This window comes from Hemicordylus capensis, chromosome 2 (assembly GCF_027244095.1).
Source record: "Hemicordylus capensis ecotype Gifberg chromosome 2, rHemCap1.1.pri, whole genome shotgun sequence".
Taxonomy (NCBI): Eukaryota; Metazoa; Chordata; class Lepidosauria; order Squamata; family Cordylidae; genus Hemicordylus; species Hemicordylus capensis.
In genome coordinates this window covers 10,356,561-10,379,456 of record NC_069658.1, presented here as the reverse complement: position 1 = coordinate 10,379,456, position 22,896 = coordinate 10,356,561, and the positions used below count along the sequence as shown (strand labels likewise).

The 22,896-nt window shown below is 44.8% G+C and overlaps 1 non-coding gene across 1 annotated transcript; it reads left to right on the top strand.

Moving 5' to 3' along the window:
• The first annotated feature begins 18,085 nt into the window (after window positions 1–18,085).
• On the top strand, window positions 18,086–18,157 carry TRNAT-UGU (transfer RNA threonine (anticodon UGU)). The gene has a single exon. It is a non-coding gene; the product is annotated as a tRNA-Thr (tRNA).
• Window positions 18,158–22,896: the final 4,739 nt, after the last annotated feature.

The following is a 22,896-nucleotide window of genomic DNA, read 5'->3' as shown; positions in this document are numbered from 1 at the left end:
TCTCAGGAACGCTGACAGCCGGGCTCTGCCCCTCAGATACTCCTGACTCGGCCGGAAAGCTGCCAGCCTCCCCTTCCTCCTCGCTGTCGGAGCTCAAGGGAATGACACTACACCCCTCCCCAGGGACCTCCCCCTCCGGGACCGGGGGTCTGGGTTTGGTGGGATGCAACCGGTGAAACTGGCACACGAGCTCAGGAGCATGGACATCACTGGCATTTTCCCAGGAATGTTCTTCGGGCCCGTACCCTGTAGGCGTCCACACCGCACCCGCGAGTCCAAGATCTCTTTTTCAAATTCCTCCTCACCGTCCACCAGCACCGGAGGTGGAGGTACTTCCTGCCGATGCCAGGGATGGGTAGGGTCCGCTGGGACTAACAAGGACCGATAGAAGACCGGGTGAATGCGCAGGCCGGAGGGTAGGCGAAGGCGATAGGCGACTGGGTTGATTTGGGCGACAATCGGGTAAGGCCCCATGAAGCGGGCATCCAGTTTTTTGCATGGTCTATGTGTCTTGAAGTGTTGGGTTGATAGCCAGACCCGATCCCCCACTTTCAGGACTGGACCTGCCTGTCTTTTGGCATCTGCAGCATCTTTGTATGCATTCTTTGCGCGATCCAGTTCTTTTAGGATGTCTTGTATGGCCCGAAGTTCCTCAAGGAACTGGTAAACTGCAGGGAAGGAGGAGACCGAAGTGCAGGTGTTTGGGAAGTAGCGGGGATGGTACCCGTAGTTCGCATAGAAGGGTGTCTGTCGGGTGGATGCATGTGGGGTATTATTGTAGGCGAATTCTGCAAGAGGTAACAAGTCTACCCAATCCATTTGTTGGTAGTTCACATAGCACCTTAGGTACTGTTCCAGCGTGGCATTTGTCCGTTCGGTCTGACCGTCAGATTGCGGATGGTACGCTGAGGAGAGGTGTACCCGCACGTCAAGGAGATGGAACAGAACCTGCCAGAAACGGGCGATGAATTGGGGTCCGTGGTAGGAGATGATCTCTTCAGGCAAGCCGTGGAACCGGATGATCTGCTGGATGATCAGTTTGGCCGTCTCTTGGGCTGAGGGGGTTCCTGAACATGGGATAAAATGAGATATTTTCAACCACAGATCCACAACCACCAAAATGGTGTTGTGGCCTTGAGAGGTTGGCAAGTCAACAATGAAATCTAGGGAGATCGTTTTCCATGGGCCACTAGGGGTCGGCAAGGGGTGGAGTAGTCCTGTGGGTTTCCCACGTTGACCTTTGGCTCACCGACACGTGGGGCACGTGTGTACGTAATTCTCCACATCTCGGCGTACTTTGGGCCACCAAAATTCCTGGGCAACCAGGTATAGGGTCTTGTAGAGGCCGAAATGACCTGCTGGGCGGCTGTCATGACATTGTTTCAGGACCTTAGCTCGGAGGTCTTCTGTGGGTATATACAATCGGTCCCGATAATACAATAGACCATCTTGGAGTGAAAAGTCTGATGAATCATTCGGTCTGGCTTGGTTCAACTCTCGGATATGGTTTTGCGCAAAGGGGTCCTGTGTTTGTTGAGCTTGCAGTAGGTCTCTGGTCATGGGACTCTGGTTTGTTGCAGCGAAATTCTTGGTTCATAGAACAGTGGCTTTCTGTTCCATTACGGGTTCTAGTGAATATTCTGGTTTCCGGGAGAGAGCGTCCGCTTGCTTACTATGGGTGCTAGGAATGTACATTACTTTGAAATTGAAGTGGGCAAAGAACTGGAACCAGCGAATTTGTCGTTGATTCAGTTTATGGGCAGTCTGTAGGTATTCTAGGTTACGGTGATCGGTTCTCACCTCCACGGGATGTTGTGCTCCCTCTAGCAAATGCCTCCAGAATTCAAACGCTGCCTTGATTGCCAGCAGTTCCTTGTCCCTAATGGTGTAGTTCTTTTCTGAGGAGTTCAGTTTTCTGGAGAAGTACGCACATGGTAGTAGAGTACCCTCGGGGAGACGGGGTTGCAAGAGAACTGCCCTGATGGCTACACTGGATGTGTCCGTCTCCACGACAAAGGGGGTGCACGGGTCAGGATGCTGTAAGATTGGTTTGGAAACAAACAGGAGTTTCAACTGGCTGAAAGCTCTTTGCACCTCAGGTCCCCAATGGAACGTGGTTTTTTTCTTGAGCAGATCCGTGATAGGAGCAGTAAGATGGGCAAAACCGGGTATGAACTTCCAATTGTAATTGGCGAATCCCAGGAAGTGTTGTACATCTTTCACGTTTCGAGGAGGTTGCCATGACATCACAGCCTCGACCTTCACTGGATCCATCTTGATCCCCCTGTGTGAGACCCAATGTCCCAGGAAGTCCACCACGGGGAGATCGAAGGCACATTTCTCAAGTTTGGCGTAAAGTTGATACTCTCGTAGCCGTTGTAACACTGCCCGGACATGGTTATAATGGGTTTGGGGGTCTGGTGAATAAACCAGAATGTCATCTAAGTAAATGATCAGGAAACGGTTGAGGTAATCTCAGAAAATGTCATTCATCAGATGCTGAAACACGGCTGGGGCGTTGCACAAGCCAAAAGGCATTACCTGGTACTCAAAGTGTCCATATCGGGTTCGGAAAGCCGTCTTCCATTCATCCCCCTTACTAATGCGTACTAGGTTGTATGCCCCCCGTAAGTCCAGTTTGGTATAGACAGTAGCTCCTTAAAGCCTCTCCAAGAGCTCCGGAATGAGAGGCAGCGGGTACTGGTTGCGGATGGTGATTTTGTTCAAAGCCCGATAATCGTTGCAGAGCTGCAGTTCCCCACATTTCTTCTTTACAAACAACACAGGGGCGGCCACCGGGGAAGAAGAGGGTCGTATGAAACCCCTCTGTAGATTTTTCTTCAGGAACTCCCGCAGAGCGGCCAACTCTGGTTCAGAGAGGGAGTAGATTCGCCCTACCGGCAAGGGCGCCCTGGGTACTAAGTCGATGGCACAGTCATAGGGCCGGTGTGGGGGTAGCTTGTCCACTTCCTTTTTGTCAAAGACATCAGCGGAGTCCTGATACTTCTCAGGAAGTTCCGCAATACTGGCAGGTGGTTCAATCTCCACCCCTGCCCTGGCCGCAATTGGCCAGCAATGCGTCTGCCAATAGTCTGAAGTAAAGACCACCTCGCCTTGAGACCACGTGATTTCACGATCATGGAGGGCTAACCAACTTAGCCCCAAAACCAAGGGGTAAGGCCCCACCTTGGTTCCCAAGAAGTGCAGCATCTCAACGTGACCTTGGATATCCAACTGGAGTGGCTCTGTCTGCTGGGTCACAGGTCCCGTAACCAGTGGCCGACCATCAATAGTTTCTACAGTCACTGGTACATCAAGGCATTCCCATTGTATTTGGTGTGCATTTGCAAAGGCTAGATCGATGAAACAGTTCGTGGCTCCCGAGTCGATAATCATCATCATCATTATTATTATTCGATTTCTATACCACCCTTCCAAAAATGGCTTAGGGCGGTTTACACAGAGAAATAACAAACAAATAAGATGGGACCCTGTCCCCAAAGGGCTAACATTCTAAAAATAAACATACCTGTAAGATAGACCCCAGCTACAGTCACTGGAAGTACTGTGCTGGGGGTGGATAGGGCCAGTTACTCTCCCCCTGCTAAATAAAGAGAATCACCACGGTAAAAGGTGCCTCTTTGCCCAGTTAGCAGGATCCGGGTCAACAAGGACCGCGCCAGGTGCTGGAGTCCCTGGACATCTTGTGGCAAGTGGGCAACAGGACTCAGGATCTTTAGTTGAGCTACCAGGGCTGGAGACTGCAGGGTTACTGGAAGAAATGTCGCTTAACCGAAAAATATAAACGAAAAATCCCAGCAAGGAAATAATGGTCTGCTATTACAAGTCTAGTCCAACTAGAAGGGGTTATTTAAAAAGAATGTACCAAATTTGGAAAGAGAAGCATCCAGATACAGAAATAACAGAACAAAGGCTAGCAGACCAGAGAAGATTCATAATCAAAAATAAAGTATTCACAGGAGTTGAGCCGGAAGAACTGCAAAGAGCAACACAGGCTCAAGATAAGGAAGAAGAATTACCACCAACTGAAGAAGTTGCTCAGGCGCAGGTGGAGGAGGTGTTGGAAATCGAGGATGCCACTGTTACTGAACTGTTTCAAAATCAAAACAAGCCAACCTCCCTTTGCCTTCACCTCAAAAACCCAAATGCCGTTTAACAGAAAAGCAACAACAACTAAAGCAAAAAATAACTGAGCACATGAACCAAACAACCACCAGGGTTCAACTTCCAGCTCTAAAAACGGTTGCCAAAAAACAACTCGCTCAGGCATTAAAAGATGTCAATGCTGCACTTGCAGAAATAACAACCAATAATTTGCAAGAAACAAACCAACTAATGTACAGTGCAGCAACAATAACAACACAAGAGCTCGGATATAAGATCAGTGGACCTGTCAAAAAAGAAAGCAGTACATCACCTAAATTGGAAGATTAGATTAGAAAATAAAATCAACAGGCTTAGATCAGATGCTAGTAAATTGAAAGATATGAAAGACAAGGAGCTGAAGAATGAAAACACCAAACTGTATCTGATCCAAAAATACCACCTAGAGTCAAGGAGAATTAGAGAAGTCCTGGAAATAATAAAGCAGCAAATAACAGCAGTGTCAAAGAAGATTAGCAGATATGAAGCCAGAACTATACAACACAGGCAGAATCACCAATTCCAGTCGAATCAGAGACGTTTCTACCAAAGCATAGAAGGAGAAACTGCAAGAAATGTAGAAACACCAAATAAAGAAGAAACAGTGCAATTCTGGGGGAAATGATGGGACAATCCAATAGATTATAATAAAAAAGCAGGCTGGATGAAAGAGGTCAAAAAATGTAACCAACAAATGAAAGATCTAATAATAACACCAGAATTAATAAGTGAAAGAGCAAAGAAAATTAAAGATTGGACTGCGCCAGGCGACGATGAACTGCATGGCTTTTGGCTTAAACACCTAACAAGCCTTCATAAACAACTATCAAAACGGTTCAATCACATTATGAAAGGCGGTGATATTGAACAATGGCTAACAACTGGGAAAACTCATCTCATCATGAAAGACCCAGCAAAAGGTGCAGTTCCAAGTAATTATAGACCGATCACCTGCCTGCCAACCGTGTTCAAATTATTAACTGGAATAATAGCAGATGAAGTGATGCAACACTTATTAACTAACATACAGCTTCCAGTTGAACAGAAAGGAAATTGCCCGAACACCAGAGGCACAAAAGACCAGTTGCTGATTGACAAAATGATTTTAGAAAACTGCAAGAGAAGAAAAACAAATCTAAGTGTTGCATGGATTGACTACAAGAAAGCCTTTGATACATTGCCTCACACATGGATACTAAAATGTTTAGAAACAACTGGTGTCAGCAAAAACATTCAGATATTTATTTTAAAAAGCAATGAGCATGTGGAGTACACAGTTAACAATCAATGGTGAGACACTAGGATAGGTTAGCATTAGAAGAGGCATTTTGCAAGGGGACTCACTATCCCCCCTGTTGTTTGTAATCGCCATGACCCCACTTTCACAAATACTAAACAAAACAGGCCTCGGATACCAAACATCTAAAACATCAAGTAAAATCAACCATCTGCTGTACATGGACGATCTGAAGTTGTATGGAAAGTCCCAGTCAGAAATCGAATCACTGCTAAACACTGTCTGTATATACAGGTGAAACTCGGAAAATTAGAATATTGTGCAAAAGTCCATTAATTTCAGTAATGCAAATTAAAAGGTGAAACTGATATATGAGACAGACGCATTACACGCAAAGCAAGATAAGTCAAGCCTTAATTTGTTATAATTGTGATGATCATGGCGTACAGCTCATGAAAACCCCAAATCCACAATCTCAGAAAATTAGAATATTACATGGAACCAAGAAGACAAGGATTGAAGAAAAGAACAATATCGGACCTCTGAAAAGTATACAGTATACTGTGCTTGATTGGCGAGCAAACTCGCCTGACCTGACCCCATAGAGAATCTATGGGGCATTGCCAAGAGAAGGATGAGAGACATGAGACCAAACAATGCAGAAGAGCTGAAGGCCGCTAATGAAGCATCCTGGTCTTCCATAATACCTCATCAGTGCCACAGGATGATAGCATCCATGCCACGCTGCATTGAGGCAGTAATTGCTGCAAAAGGGGCCCAAACCAAGTACTGAATACATATGCATGCTTATACTTTTCAGAGGTCCGATATTGTTCTATTCTTCAGTCCTTGTCTTCTTGGTTCCATGTAATATTCTAATTTTCTGAGATTGTAGATTTGGGGTTTTCATGAGCTGTACGCCATGATCATCACAATTATAACAAATTAAGGCTTGATTTATCTCGCTTTGCATGTAATGCATCTGTCTCATATATCAGTTTCACCTTTTAATTTACATTACTGAAATTAATGGACTTTTGCACAATATTCTAATTTTCCGAGTTTCACCTGTACAGTAGCGATATAGCAATGGAGTCTGGACTAGACAAGTGTGCTGCATTAATAAAGAACAGAAGAAAAATAAGAAAAACAGAAGGCATAGAACTGCCCAATGGAAGCAAGATCAAGAACCTGGAAGAGAAAGAACGTTACAAATACTTGGGCATTCTCCAGGCTGATAACATCGCACACACTGAAGTTAAAAGAAAAATGGGAAGTGAATACATCAGGAGAGTTAGAAAAATCCTCAAGTCCAAACTCAATGGCGGGAACACCATACAAGCCATAAACACCTGGGCTATACCTGTTATCAGATACACTGCAGGAATAATAGACTGGACCCAGGCAGAGCTAGAGACGCTGGATCGTAAGATCAGGAAAATCATGACCATCCATCATGCTCTGCACCCCCGCAGTGATGTCGATAGGCTATACCTCCCTTGCAGCTCAGGTGGAAGAGGAATGCTGCAAGTCCATCAAACAGTAGAGGAGGAGAAAAGAGGCCTTGAAGAATATATCAAGGACAATGAAGAAGATGCACTTCAAATGGTCAATAATGCGAAACTATTCAACACCAATGAAACAAAGCAGGCCTACAAGAAAGAACAAGCCAAGAACCGAGCAGAAAAATGGAAAAATAAGCCCCTGCATGGTCAATATTTGCACAATATAAGTGGAAAATCAGACATCACCAAGACCTGGCAATGGCTTAAGAATGGCAACTTGAAGAAAGAAACAGAGGGTTTAATACTGGCTGCACAAGAACAGGCACTAAGAACAAATGCAATAAGAGCAAAAGTAGAAAAATCCACAACAAACAGCAAGTGCCGCCTTTGTAAAGAAGCAGATGAAATAGTGGACCACCTGATCAGCTGTTGTCAAAAGATTGCACAGACTGACTACAAACAAAGGCATGACAAGGTAGCAGGGATGATACACTGGAACACCTGCAAAAAATACAAGCTACCTGTAGCCAAAAATTGGTGGGAACATAAAATTTAAAAAGTTGAAGAAAATGAAGATGTAAAAATATTATGGGACTTCCGACTACAAACAGACAAACTTCTGCCACACAATACAGCAGATATAACTGTAGTCAAGAAGAAAGAAAAACAAGTTAAAATAATCAACATAGCAATACCAGGGGATAGCAGAATAGAAGGAAAAGAAATAGAAAAAAATCACCAAATACAAAGATCTACAAATTGAAATTGAAAGGCTGTGGCAGAAAAAGACCAAAATAATCCTAGTGGTCATTGGCGCCCTGGGTGCAGTTCCAAAAGACCTTGAAGAGCACCTTAACACCAATGGGGCCACAGAAATAACCACCAGCCAATTACAAAAAGCAGCTTTACTGGGAACAGCCTATATTCTGCAACGATATCTATAACAACAGCAACAACATTGATAATAAAATTCAGCCATCCTAGGTCCTTGGGAAGGACTCGATGTCTGTATAAAACAAACCAGTCAATAACACCTGTCTGACTGTGTAAATAAATAATAATAATACCTACAGATTCCAAGGATTAAATCTGGAACCTTCTGTATGTCAAGCATGCACTCTACCACAGATCCTCCCATTAAAGCAGGGTTTCTTAATCTTGGGTCCCCAAATGTTGTTGGACTAGAACTCTCATTTTCCCCAGCCATTACCTTTGTGGCTGGGTATGATGGGAGTTGTAGTCCAACATCATCTGGGGACCCAAGGTTAAGAAACCCTGCCTTAAAGGAAATACCTGCAACCAGGTATTTATACACCTGTGGCTGCTTTCCAAGATAGTTCAAATAAGAGGTCCCCATCACTATCAACGGCCTTGAGGTCTCAGGACTCCTCTTCTGATGCAGAAGTGTCAGAATCTGGGTCCTGGGCCATGACAGTGAGGACATTCTTTTATTGAGTAGGGAAAAGTGACTGGACATAGGAACATATAATTAGATGCAGAGCTGCTCCCTTCATTGAGATGAATAGAGCTATGTCTGAGCACCAGAGGATCTGTGCATACAAGGAACTGCTAGATTTGGGGGGAAATGAAGCAGAATCCCGAATTCTTTACTAGTTTAAGCTTGGCCACATGACTGTTTCCCCCCCACAAGTCTTTGCATCATATGTTGCACAGATGTCTATGAGCTTTTCCCAGACAGCACTTATCAGTTGCTAAGGTAACAGGATGCTTACTAATAAATCTGGCGTTCGGCCGATTCCTGCCAGTACTTACACTAACCCCTGGAGCAGGCCTACAGAGATGGTGACTGAGTAAGCCAAAGACAGCCCGCCAGCAATGCTTTATGTCTTTCCATTTTTTTGCAGTTTGAAGAAGGTTTATTGAGCCCCTGGTAGGTCTCTTGTAAATGGCTGGTGGGCTGTGTTTAGCTTGCTGGGTCACAAAGTTGTGAGGGCCTATTCTAGGAAGCTGCCTTATTCTGAGTCAGGCTGTTGGTCAGTCTAGCTCAGTATTGCCTAAACCAGGGGTTCCCCACCTGTGGGACTCCTGATGTTGCCCAACTACAACTCCCATCATACCCATCTATAATTTATTGTGGCTGGGGGTCATGTGAATTATAGTTCAGCAACATCAGGAGTATCACAGGTGGGGAACTTCTGGTCTATGCTGACTTTCAGTGGCTCTCCAGGGTCTCAGATGGATATTTCCCAGCCCTCCCTGGAGATTCTAGGGACTGAACCTAAGACTTTCTGCATGCAAAGCAGATGCTTTTCCACTGAGCAATGGTCCTTCCCTTGATTAAGGGCCATTTTAAGTTGCGCAAGATTTTGGCTGAGGATTTAAAGGCCAGCAGGATAGATACATAGGAAGATGCCTTATACCGAGTCCGATCCTTGGTCCATCCAGCTTAGTATTGTCCACACCAGGGATTCTCAACTTTGGGTCCCCAGATGTTGATGGACTTCAACTCCCATAATCCCCAGCCAGAGGCCATTGGGGCTGGGGGTTATGGGAGTTGAAGTCCAATAACATCTGGGGACTGGCAGTGTTTCTCCAGGGCTTCAGATAGAGGTTTTTCTCAGCCTGGAGATGCTGCCAGGGATTGAACCTGGGATCTTCTGCATGCAAAGCAGATGCTCCACCACTGAGCGATGGGCCTACGTTTGTACATGAAAAGCCAGTCTTCTGCCACTAGGCTATGGCCATGGTTTGATGGTTTGCACTTTTCCTGTTCTCACTCAAGTTGGCACAGGTTTCTTGCCAGCGCTCTCTCAGGCAAGAATAAGGGGATTTATATCATGCTGGTCCCATAATGGGATGTGGTGAATGACCCTTCCACCACTGCTATGGGGGGTTTCTATAAATTTTCTATATCATTTGCGTGTGGGGGGGGGAGAGTCCGCTTCATTTAAATTGAAGCACCAGCTATGAATAATTTAAAATTTATGCCAGCCGTGGCATTATTGCAGTGCTAAGTTATGCATTGGCACTGTGGTTTTCGCCACCAGTCTCGGCAAAAACATGACATTTATTTTCTTCGCTGCCTTTGTCCCCCAAGAGTGTGATTGTCTTGCAATAATTATAAGATGCCTCACACACCAATACTACAGGGGGAATCTGCTAATGTAATTGTTTCACCGTATCGTTGCTTAATAAATAATAGACCAAGTGGGTTTTTGCAAGGCAAGGACTGTGCAGAAAGATGAACTTGTGCGCTGGCCTCATGCTCTCTCCCTACATCCATGGGAAAAAAGCAATAAAAATAATCATATAATGCTTTCGTATGAATGATTAAACAAAGGCTCCGTTGCAAGGACACATCGGGCACAGCTCTCTCTCTCTCAAAACCTACACTGAACAGACTAACATCTGTGGACCTATTTTGGCTAAACAGCATAACCTGATATTTTTGCGGCAGAAAATAAGGGGATAGGGATGTGCATGAACTGTTCATGCACCCTCCGGCACTGCAGGGCAGAGAGCGGTTCCATTAAAAAGCAGGTAAAGAGCTCTTACCTGCTTGCCCTCACCCCCCCCCCCCGCACTTTTCTGCCACCAGTGCCCGTTTTGCAAACATCCATGCAGGGCTACAGTATGGCTCCCCACAGCCTCTTCATGAGGTCGGCACACGCATGATCGGTGTGCTTGCACGCCAGCCATGTTTGTGCCAATGCTGAGCAGAGACTGCAGGGAGAAACTCCACAGCAGGCACTTGCAAAGTAGGCCCTGGCAGCAGAAAAGTGGCAGGCAGGGCAGAGAAGGTAAGGAGCTTCTTGCCTGCTTTTGAAGGGAACCTCTCCCCACCCCATCGAGCCGGTTTGGATGCCGGCATCCAAGCTGGTTCGGCGCTTCCCAGAGGAGGCTCCGAACCAGCTCGTGCACATTCCTATAAAGGGGACATATATTTGTGACGCTTGAACCCCTTTCAAATGTTCTAAATAATACAGGGTAGGGCTGTGAGATCATGGTGGCAAGCTCTTCCTTGATGTACATGCATGCATTAGAACATTTGTAGAGAGCCCATACGTACAACTATATGTCTGGAGGGTTCCTTTTGTGCATTCAGGAATACTGAAGTTCCAGGTTCCTAATCACATGGAGGGAACCCTTTGTTTGCTCAGCTGCATGCCTAGAATGGCATTGCAGACATTCTAATGGACACATGGAGGTTGGGGACAGAGCCTCATGTTGCAATCCCTGTGTGCAAGAATGCCTGGGGAAAGCTCTTCCTACGAAGTCTGGCGTTTTCATTCCAGACTAGTGTTGTGCTCCCACAAGGATGCTTTGTACGTGCTCAACAGTATGCAACTGTCCCAACTCTCACCTGCTTTAAATTGAACTTTTACAGAATTGCATAAGTGCACAAATTCTTTTTTTAGTGAAGTGATGTAGTCTTCTTGTGCTAATGCAACTTTGCTCATTATGCAAGCTCTTTGTTAGGATGTCAGCCAGTGGCTGCAACTCATACCCTTCATATGGTCACATTTGATATCTGAATAGGTTTTGGGGTTGGAGATGGGAGGTGTGTGCTGTGCGCCAGCATTTGTATCATCATTGCACATGTATTTTCAAGTATTTGTATATTTTTATTCAGGGTGTCAGACATTGGCCACCTTCCACACATAACACCAAACTGGAGGTGAATGAGCCAGAGGTTCTATTTCATGGTCATCCAAATGCACAAAACCACGGTTTTGTCACAAAAGTGACCAGAGGTTTTCAGGCTGAAACTGTAATCTGAACCTTTGGTTTGTAGCAAGTTTTGCTGCTCCAACCTGAGGTCTGAAGATGGCATTGTGTCGTCTGAATTCTGCCACCACTGTAACCTGAGTTTTGAGCTGTGGTTGCTGCCAAAACCATAGAGAGGGTGGCTCAGACCAGCCCAGAAATGTGCCAGCTCTATGCTTGCCATGCTTCTTGCTGACTGCCTCTCCAAGGACTCATCTGCCGCTGTCTCTACACTCCTCCAGCCACTGGACAAAAACAGGGATGCTGTATGGATCCCAAACTTCACAGCATGTCAAAAAGAAATGCCATATTAAGGAATGCCACTTCACACTCTGTCTCATGCCACCCCCCACCCCCCCGCAGCAATCTTCGGAAAAGAGGGGTGGTATGACAAGACAGGCACTTTGTGGAGAAGTCTCCACAAATCAAGTGATGACGAAGTATTTGCACAAGCACATGGAGTCCCGGTGGCACCATAAACAGGGCAACCCAGTTGCTTACTGACAAAGATGGTAATCCAGTTGCTTCCCAACACATGCCAGGGGTTTGGGTTGAAAGGCAGCCCCTGAAATTCTTGATTGGCTCACTTCTATTTTATGTTCAAATTAGTAGGGGAAGGGGAGTCCAGCCCCTTCCCCTTAGATGCAAGCATGCAGTCTCTGGCATTACTCATGAGAAGAACCATCTTGCGGTACATTGGGATGATGTTTCAGGGGCTGGATTGCTAATAATGTGTGACGACATCCCTTGTCCCAAGGACCGCTCTCTCACGAGAATGGAAGGTCATAGAGACATGCAGGCAGGCCAGAGGGTGGTGGTGCAAGTGCTGTACGGAAGTTTAAATGCCCTTTCCCTGCCAAGGGTGGGCAGTCTATGCTGAAAAGGCATGACTGCACTGGGCACACCCCCTTAAAGATCATGGCCAATGGCTGCTGCCCTGCCGATGAGCTGGCAGATTGCCTGTAGTCAACGCCTCTGTAGGACGATGCCTAGGTTTGAAAATGGTCAACCCCCAGTTTGTCAACCCCCAGTTTCACACTATGTCCAAGAGGGTCCAGTATGTTGTACCTGCGTGTTGGAGATGTGACTCCATAAGCATCAGCTCTTAACCCCAATACCTCCTGTTGACTACTAGAGACATTAGGAGTGGAAGTAGACAGACCTCTACCAGGTTCACTTTTTTAAAATAATCCTATGCTTCAGATAGGAAGTGTACTGCTGTACCTGCATTCAACATAACATTTGAATAAGTGTGACTGTGTACAGAACCATGCACACAGGTTATATGAGTGTTGAACATAATGCACATGTATCTGCACATTCCCCAAGCATCTGCTCTGGGAAGAAGGCTGTTACCTGAAGAACCCTACTGCACATGCTTGCCCTCTCTCTCTCTCTCTCTCATAGCACCATTTTGTTTTATCAGGGGCAAGTATTCGAAAATAGGGACTGTCTGTTGCAGATAGGGTGAGTTGAAGCATATGGAATAGCACAACCATAGATTTTGTCAATTCTCTTCTGCTTAGCTGCTCCCTCCCCTTTTGACTCCCTGAATGGAGTATAATTGTTATAAAGGCAAATCAATAAGCACTTGAGACATGGGTTGCTGCCATGCAAGGAAATAGTGCTCCCATCAGCCATTGCTTTAATCACATTGAATGATTATTTCTCCCTCTCTGAGCTTTTCTGATGTTTCAGGGGTTGGAGTATCCAATCTGCTTATTGATCAGGGCTTGCAACAAAAGGTTCTGAGGATAATTAAAAAACGTCATTGGGCAAAGTGAGAGAAAGCATGCCCACGTTAGCAAAAAATAAGCAAACAAACCGCATGCTGATTACCATTGAGTTATGAGATGGGGTCAGAGCCATTCCAAGACAGATTGGTATGTGAGGTGGAAAACTCCAATTATAACAAAATCAAAATCAAAATCAAAATCATAAGTAATCATCATCATCATCATCATCTAAGTAATACTAAAGGAGTGCATTATCTCCCTGTAATGGAAGCCAACATTGCTTCATGGTACTTACAAGAAGGGGTGGGATCTACCATTAGGTGTTTCACTCCCATGTTCTAGTTTGCATAATGCACCGGAGCTTCTGGGAGGGCTTTCCCCCTCACCTCTCCATAATGGAACAAATCCAGAAAATTTATATTAGGCTGGCAGCTAACCAGGTCTATGAAAAAAGTAGCACTGATTTGAATGAAACACATTCCCCCCCCCCCAAAAAAAAATTGCTGGGGGCAGGGGGCGGGTTCTCTGCAGCTCATTATAGGGAAGCATTTGCATAGTGGTCTGGTTTGGACAATATCTTACTGACTGCCCCACACACTTAGGAAGGGGACATGATGAGAACATCCCCATCATGACATCTTGAATGGAAATGGAAGGAGAGCTGGGCTTGTGGTAGCAAGCATGACTTGTCCCCTTAGCTGAGCAGGTTGCATATGAATGGGAGACTACATGTGAGCATTGTAACATATTCCCCTTAGGGGATGGGGCTGCTCTGGGAAGAGCAGAGGTTCCAAGTCCCCTCTCTGGCAGCATCTCCAAGATAGGGCTGAGAGAGACTCCTACCTGCAACCTTGGAGAAGCCACTGTCAGTCTGTGCAGACAATACTGAGCTAGATGGACCAATGGTCTGACTCAGTATATGGCAGCTTCCTATGTTCCTATGATATCCTGATGCTCCCTTGACATGTCCCTAGATTGCATGGATGTGAGGGGCTGTTCATTCAAATGATCTTCTAGATGTGCTCTAAATATTTATTTAAGCAAGTATTTGGAGCATGTGGGGAGGGGCCACTTGGATTAAGAGCCCCCCATCCCATGCAATAAAGGAACATGGCAGGAGAGCATTTGGAACCCATGAAGGGCATAATGACAGGCAAGTTCTTGGCACACCCCCTTCCTAATCACATGTACGTCCAAATCTTTGGGCTTAAGATTGTACAGGCTGGGCTTAGTGGACCCTGCCAGTGCCAACATATTTTAGCTTTTGATTCAGCAACCACATTCCAAGTGCTCATTGGGGTCATGATTTAGTGGTTGTTGGTCACTCCTCACAAATCTGATCATTCCTACTTTATATCTGTCAGGGCTAAACTGTGGGTAGAAGTTTAGCTGACCATTCCTACATGTAGACCATGGATGGGTATTTTACAGTACTGTAGCCAGTACTGGACTTGGTAAAATATTTATATCCCACTTCATACAAGAATATCTAAAGTGACTAACAATATAAAAACATAAAATAGTCAACAAAACCATACAACAACACTGGAACTGACAGAACTCTCAATTGATCAATTCAGTAGCAGCAGCATACATCAGATCCCATTAAAAATTAGGTAGGGGGAGGAAGTCACCTTTTCAGATGTTTCTTTAAAAAGAGTCAAGAAGAGAACCTGGTGAATGGGCAGAGGGGAGGCAAGGCCTTCCTAGGGGAAGTGGTAATGGAAGCAATTTGCCCTGGGCCACAGAAATGAAAGGATCCATATCAAGAGTGATAAATAATATTGTGTTTCAGTGTTTGACCTGATCAGGTGCATTTTTAGGTACTTAAAAAATCCAGGCCCTGGGTCCACAGCCCTACTGATAATCACATTTAATCATACCGCCCTCCCCCGCCACCAAGAATAATTACATATGCTTTTTAAAAGTCTCTAATACAGCAACCATGAAGGTGGAAGCAGCAGATAACTATCTGGTGCTTGTTTTGACCTTTAAAGCCATTAATGGTTTGGGCCTAGGATACCTGAGGGACTGCCTGCTCCCAAGCGTTGCTGCCCATTTGACAAGGTCACCTGAGGGGGCTCTGCTCTGGGTGCCGACAATGAGGGAGGCTCGGCTGTCGTGCACTCGGGACAGGGCCTTCTCAGTTGCTGCCCCCAGGCTTTGGAATGCTCTCCCAGTGGCTATTCGCTCCTTGGTCTCCATCACATTTTTTCAAAGGCATGTGAAATCCTGGCTTTTTACTCAGGCTTTTATATTATTGTCTCTGCTGCTGCTTCTTTGTATTTTGTATGGTTATATTATGCTTGTATTTTTGTATGGTTAGCTTTAGGGATGTGCACGAATGGATTTTTTCAATTCAATTTATGTAAACCGCTTTGGAAACATTTGTTGAAAAGCGGTATGTAAATATTTGTTGTTATTGTTGTTGTTGTTTTTTGAAGGGACCATAAAACACCAGTTTTGAAAGAAATGCACTGGCTATGTTTCCAGGTGAAATACAAAGTGCTGGTTATTTCCAATAAAGCCCTAACGGCTTAGATCCAGGATACTTAAGATAGCGCCTTCTCTGTCGTGAACCCTGTTGCCTATTAAGATCATCTGGAGAGGTCTGATTATGGTTGCCACCAACTCGGTTTGTGACAACTCGTCACTGGACCTTCTCTGTGGCTGCCCCGGGGCTTTGGAATCTGCTCCCTGCTGAAATAAGAGCATCTCCTTCTCTGTTTGTTTTTAGGATGACCCTGAAGACATATCTATTTTCCTAGGCTTTCCACTGAGACCAAATTTTAAATTTTAATGTGTTTTTATCTATTATGATTTTTCTCTTTTTATGAATTTTAAATGTGTTATATTTTATATTATGTTTTATTCTTGTACACTGCCTAGAGATTTCTATACTAGGTGGTATATAAATTCAAACAAACAAACAAGTAAGTAAGTAAGTAAATATTGGGCATGCCAGTTTTGACAGACTATGGCACAGTGTGCTCCACCTCCCTTCAGGCTGGGCATAATTCCACCCCACCCCCAACACCGCAATGGGCCATGGATGGAGTGGCATTCTTTCAATGAGGAATCAACACGACCTTTCATATCACCTCAAAATAAGCATCAAAAAAACCCTGAGATGGTGTGAAAGTAAATTCTGGTCTCTCCTTCAACGGACGGACTTAGTGTTGGTCTGGTCAAAAGGTTTCAGTATTCAAAGTGCTTGGAGCAACAAAGGATCTTCACTACACCTACAAGACTCTTCCCCTTTGATTCCTGTCATTTCAGTTTGGAAGCTAGTGCACATTCATAATCAGGTGGGCATAGAATAAATAATTCTGGTAAAAGGAACAAGCGTCTAGCCCCTATACACATAAGAGAGTCCAATGGAGTCACAGGCCGAGAAGCTTCATAGGGTTCGATGGGCACAGGCTGGCACTTGAAGTCAGCTGACTGAGTTCTCAGGTTGGCTAGTAACACATGGCTCCCACCAAGTTCTGATTTCCCAATCAGTTGCCTCCCATTTTCAGCCATATTTCCTGAGTATGCGGCTTGGAACCAGTCCCAGCTTAGACTGTTACTCAAGTAAAAGCACACGTGGACCTATTCTTCCTTTACAGTAGAGCTGATGTCATAGCTCTACATTGCCATTTTTTCTTTGTGGTCTCTATAATAATAGTAATAAGTTTATGTACACAGTCCATAATTAACTGGAAAGAGTGCAACATTAATTATGGAACTAAATTGTTACTCTGTGGGGTATTTGATCCTCCCCTTTTTCCTGTTAGCTAACCTGTCAGGGTCTAATAATTGTTGCCGTGAACTGGGTTGGGCTATGGTCCCAAAGGAAGGTAAATTCTCCTGTTCCATTAGCGAGAACACATATAGATCATTTTCAGTACTAATCTAGGGCTAAAATCAATTATGTCTCTGGTATTTAAGAATTAAATTGACTCACCATGGGAGAAGGATAAAGGGGAAAATACATTCCTCCCATTATGTCTAATTACAATTGTAAAACATTTTCCTTCGAAATGTAATTGCTGCCTGTTGAGACCATATCTGCAGAGCTTACGTTGTTTAGTTGACTCGTTTGACTGTCTTTCAAGTTTCTCCTTGGGACTGTTCAAATCATGGGGAAATTATTTCTGCTGTTCTGTGACTCTTAAGAATTTTCTTATGATAATGCAAGTTACATAAGCGGAAGTAAACAAACATCACTTCCAATTCTGTTCCCACAATCACAGATGTGGTACAATCACCACTCTCTTCATGTTAAGACTAAGGATTGAAGAGAAGGGTACAAGCATGGACCCACAACAAAATATTGTAGTATATCCCTGGCATGAAAAGATGTTGAATGTTGTGAGTTTATTATCTGACTGTGTGTGTGTGCATACACATATACAATGATCAGCAGGCTAACTGATACAGTGTGCAACTCGCCCCCTCTGTTCCTCAAAAAGAGTTCACACACTTGTTTTTATGTTATTTGGGGGGGGGGGAATGTCCTACACCAAGAGCACAAATGTGTAAAACCCCTTCCCCTTCAGAGACACAAAGGTGTGAAATGGCCTGTGAGAAAACTAAAGACCTTTGGACACTTCCCCCTCAGAAACAGAAGGGGTTGTGATTGTCTTACAGGACTATTCTTCAAATAGAGAAATGTCCTGCTTTTTTTGTTCAAGTCTTCCTATTAGCTCCACTAACCTGGTTGTGGTGGAGGTGCTGTAACTCAGTGGTAGAGCATCTGCTTTGTGTGCAGAAGGCCCCAAGTTCAATCCCTGGCAGCACCTCCAGGTTGGGCTGGGAAAGATTGCTGCCTGTAACCTTGGAGAAGCTGCTGCCACTTAGTGTAGACCAGAGTTTCTCAACCACCAGTCCGCAGCGCAGACTGGTGCCAGTCCATGAGCTGTTTGGGACCAGTCTGTGAGGGTACTGGTCCATCACGTGTAGAGGGGTGAGGCCTGGGATCCACGGAGCCTGGGCGAGCTCTAAGGAGCTCATTTCTAGGCAGGCAGCCCTTGCTCCTGGATAACGTCCATTTAGCTTCCTTGAATGAACATTATCCAGCAACGAGGGCTTCCTGGAAATGAGCTCTGGAGAGTTCCCGGTGGCGGCGGCCCCTACCAGCCCAAAATTGTTTTGCGTGGCCTGGGGTTGGGGTGGGGGGTGACCCCTTTACTAACTGCTGCTCCGAGAAACTGCACATGGAGTCCATGACTCCCAAAACATTGAGAAACACTGGTGTAGACAATACTGAACTGGATGGACCAATGATTTGACTTGGTATAAGGCAATTTCCTGTGTTCCTGTGTTGTCTGTTAAGTGCCCTTTGAGTCCACAAATATTCCACTTGATTGAGATATACTGGGGTAGTGTGGGGTTTGTTTGGTTTTTGGTCCCTGAGTTTTCTTCTTCAGATTTTTGTGAAACCAATGTATTCATTGGTTTATTTATACCTATCCATTGTAAACTACCCTGAACCATTTTAGGATGAGTGGTAAGATAGATAGATAGATAGATAGATAGATAGATAGATAGATAGATAGATCACTCTTTGCAGGACATATTTGCAGAGTTGCCCACAAAATGGCAGGGGTTTCCAAAATTCTCCATATCTGAAATTCTCCCTAATTTACCTAAACCCTATTCAGGCATTACATTGTATGTGTATACAGCTACTGGTACAAACATATATGTTTTTGTGTGAATGGTTGTACATGCATTCATTTTAAAATGCATGTTCATTTAAATGTTCATTTAGAGACCAATTTGTCCAGGGCGGCTCATGAGTTCATAGTGGCCATGACAACTATGGATCCCAAGTGGTCTCCGGATCGACGCACATTGCAGGTCACACGCTTGATTTGGTCTTTTATTCTGATCAGGGTGGTGTTCTGTGGGTGGAGACACCTGTGATTTCCTCATTGTCATGGACGGACCACCATCTGGTTAAGGTTAGGCTTACAACCACTTCCCATCTCTTCAGGGGCGAGGGGCCTATTAGAATAGTCCGCCTGAAGAGGTTATTGGACCCAATAGGATTCCAAGAAGCCTTGGAGGGATTTTATGTTGGCTTTGCACAGAGGTGTATCTAGGGGAAATAGCGCTTAGGGCAAGCACTGAAATTGCGCCCCCTGTCCAAACATCTGACACCCATCTTTCAGATAACTTTACTATAATATCAGCTCACAAGTCAAGCTCGCTAATCATTTAAAATTTCAAAAACTATTTAGCAGTGGACGTAGCCAGACCAAAAAATGCTGGGAAACTAAAAATTTCAGTATGCTGGGGCTCATGAAATACCCAAATTCTATGTGGAGGTGTACTTGGATAACTAAACAGAAGTGCCTATCTAATTCTCTACTATGCACTGTAGCATCACTATTACATAAGTTTTTAAAATAAATGGAGAATTTGACTTTTCCCAGATACTCTGAAAATAATTAAAGGATATGCAGAGTAAACTGTGTCACTGCTTGGAATATATTCTAGTATTTCAGACAGTTAAAATGAGAGAAAGAGAGCAAGAAACTCCCAGTAGGCCTTAATACTAAGAATTTCACACTGATTCAAAGATAAACTCACCATTAATAGCCATATTATCACATTTAACTCACTTATCACAAGTTTTTGTTGTTGTTTCCCTTCTTTTTCTTGTATTTATGCTGGCCTTGGGCCGAAATAAACAAATACATACGTACATGCATACATACATACATACACACTTATCACAAGAAGCAAAGTAAGAACAAATGAATACAATCCTAAATCATGAGCTTCAACTCAGTATTCACAAACCTGTTTCTCTGTACATAGTGCCAAACTGAATATGTGTACAGGGGTGCTTCCTATAGCTTGTGGGGGGTGGTCTGAAAAGGTTACCCCTCCCTCCACAGGCCTCTGGGGCATCACAGGGACCATTTGAGCATGTGCAGTGGCCATTTTTAAAAATAATTGTTTTTTTTTTAAATGGCCGCTGAAAACAAAATGGCCACCGCACATGCTCAAATGGCCTCTGTGAGGCCTGGCATAGCCTAGGGCCTCACAGAGGCCATTTGAGCATCTGCGGTGGCCATTTTGTTTTTGGTGGCCATTTTAATTTTTTTTTAATTTTAAGAAATTGTGCCCCCCTTCAGGTGGTGCCCGGGGCACGTGCCCTGCCTGCCCTACCCTAGATACACCCCTGGCTTTGCAGGTGATCCTGTTGATGCTCTGGTGAAAAACTGGAACAACATGCTCACCAGGGCAGTAGACACGATTCCTCCTAAGCGTCCCCTCCAACCGGCTTCAAAACTGGCCTCTTGGTATACGGAAGATCTACGGGGGCTGAAGCGGCAATATAGGCAACTGGAGCGCAAGTGGAGAAAGACTCGACTCGAATCCGACAGATTACGACACAGAGCACATTTAAAGATCTATGCTCAGGTAATACGGGTGGCAAAGAAGCAGTTCTTTTCTGCCTGTATTGCATCTGCGAGTTCACGTCCAGCAGAGTTGTTCAGGGTAGTGAGGGGGATAGTATGTGCCCCCACTTCCTTGAATCAGAATTTGGAGCCATCGTATACCCGCTGCGATATGTTTAAAGAATTTTTTGCAGATAAAATCTCTTGGATTCGGGCTGACTTAGATGGAGACTCCACCATTAATTCGATGTCTGGATTGGAGGTGTCCAGCAACTCCTCTTATGTGGTTCAACTGGATGCCTCCGGCATGGCTTATACTATCTGGCAAGGGGGTTGTTGTGGAGAGCCTGGTGGCAATTATAAATACCTCTCTGAGGGAGGGCAGGATGCCTCCTTGTTTAAAGGTGGCAATTATTAGACCTATTCTTAAGAAGCCTGCCTTGGACCCCTCAGAGTTTAATAGCTACAGGCCTATCTCCAACCTCCCATGGTTGGGCAAGGTGATTGAGAGGGTGGTGGCCTCCCAGCTCCAGGCGGTCTTGGAGGAAACTGATTATCTAGACCCATTTCAAACTGGTTTTTGGGTGGGCTATGGGGTGGAGACTGCCTTGGTCGGCCTGATGGATGATCTCCAATTGGGAATGGACAGAGGAAGTGTGACTCTGTTGGTCCTTTTGGACCTCTTGGCGGCTTTCAGTACTATCAACCATAGTATTCTTCTGAAACGTCTGAGAGTGGTTCCGCTCCTACCTCTCGGATAGATTCCAGATGGTGTTGATTGGAGACTGTTGCTCTTCAAAATCTGAGCTTAAGTATGGTGCCCCCCAAGGCTCCATACTTTCTCCAACGCTCTTTAACATCTACATGAAACCACTGGGAGAGATCATCAGGGGATTTGGAGCGGGATGTTATCAGTATGCTGATGACACCCAGATCTACTTCTCCATGTCAACTTCTTCAGGAGATGGCATAACTTCCCTAAATGCTTGCCTGGAAGCAGTAATGGGCTGGATGAGGGAGAATAAACTGAGACTGAATCTAGATAAGACGGAGGTACTTATTATGCAGGGTCAGAACTCCAGAGACGATTTTGATCTACCTGTTCAGGATGGGGTCACACTTCCCCAAGAGGAACAGGTTCATAGTCTGGGAGTACTTCTGGATCCACACCTCTCCCTGGTATCTCAGGTTGAGGCGATGGCCAGAAGGGCTTTCTGTCAGCTTTGGCTGATATGCCAGCTGCATCCGTTTGTTGAGATGAACGACCTCAGAACAGTGGTACATATGTTGGTAACCTCCAGACTTGACTTCTGCAATGCGCTCTATGTGGGGCTGCCTTTGTACGTAGTCCGGAAGCTTCAGTTGGTACAGAACACAGTGGCCAGATTGGTCTCTGGGTCATCTCGGAGAGACCACATCACTCCTTTGTTGACTGAGTTACACTGGCTGCCAGTAGGTTTCCGGGCAAAATACAAAGTGCTAGTTATAACTTATAAAGACCTAAATGGCTTAGGTCCTGGGTATTTAAGAGAGCGTCTTCTTCACTACGAACCTCACTGCCCATTGAGGTCATCTGGAGAGATCTGTCACCAGTTGCCGCCAGCTCGGCTGGTGGCCACACGGGGATGGGCTTTCTCAGTTGCTGCCCTGAGACTGTGGAATGTGCTCCCTACTGAGAGATGATCCTCCCCATCTCCGATAATTTTTAAAAAGCATTTGAAAACCCACCTCTTCACCCAAGCTTTTTCAGTTCTTTAAAATTTTGAGGTTTTAATTTGTAGGTGATTTTTAAATTGTTAAATTGTTTTAGCTCTTTGTATATATTTTACTGTTTTATGCTATTGTTACAATTTTAAGAAAGAAAGAAAGAAAGAAAGAAAGAAAGAAAGAAAGAAAGAAAGAAAGAAAGAAGAACCTGACTACAGTGCCCTTCAAATCAGGGTACAGATAGGAAGTGCACTATTATATATGCCTTGGAAACAGAGCTGATTCGGGCAATAATTTCTCCACTAGCCACACCCAGGCACAATAAGGATTACCCAAAAGGTATCTGAGCTGTCTTCTCCACACAGGACTAAATACTAGTTTAAACTAATTGATAAATGGCCACAGCATGTGATTAGGGA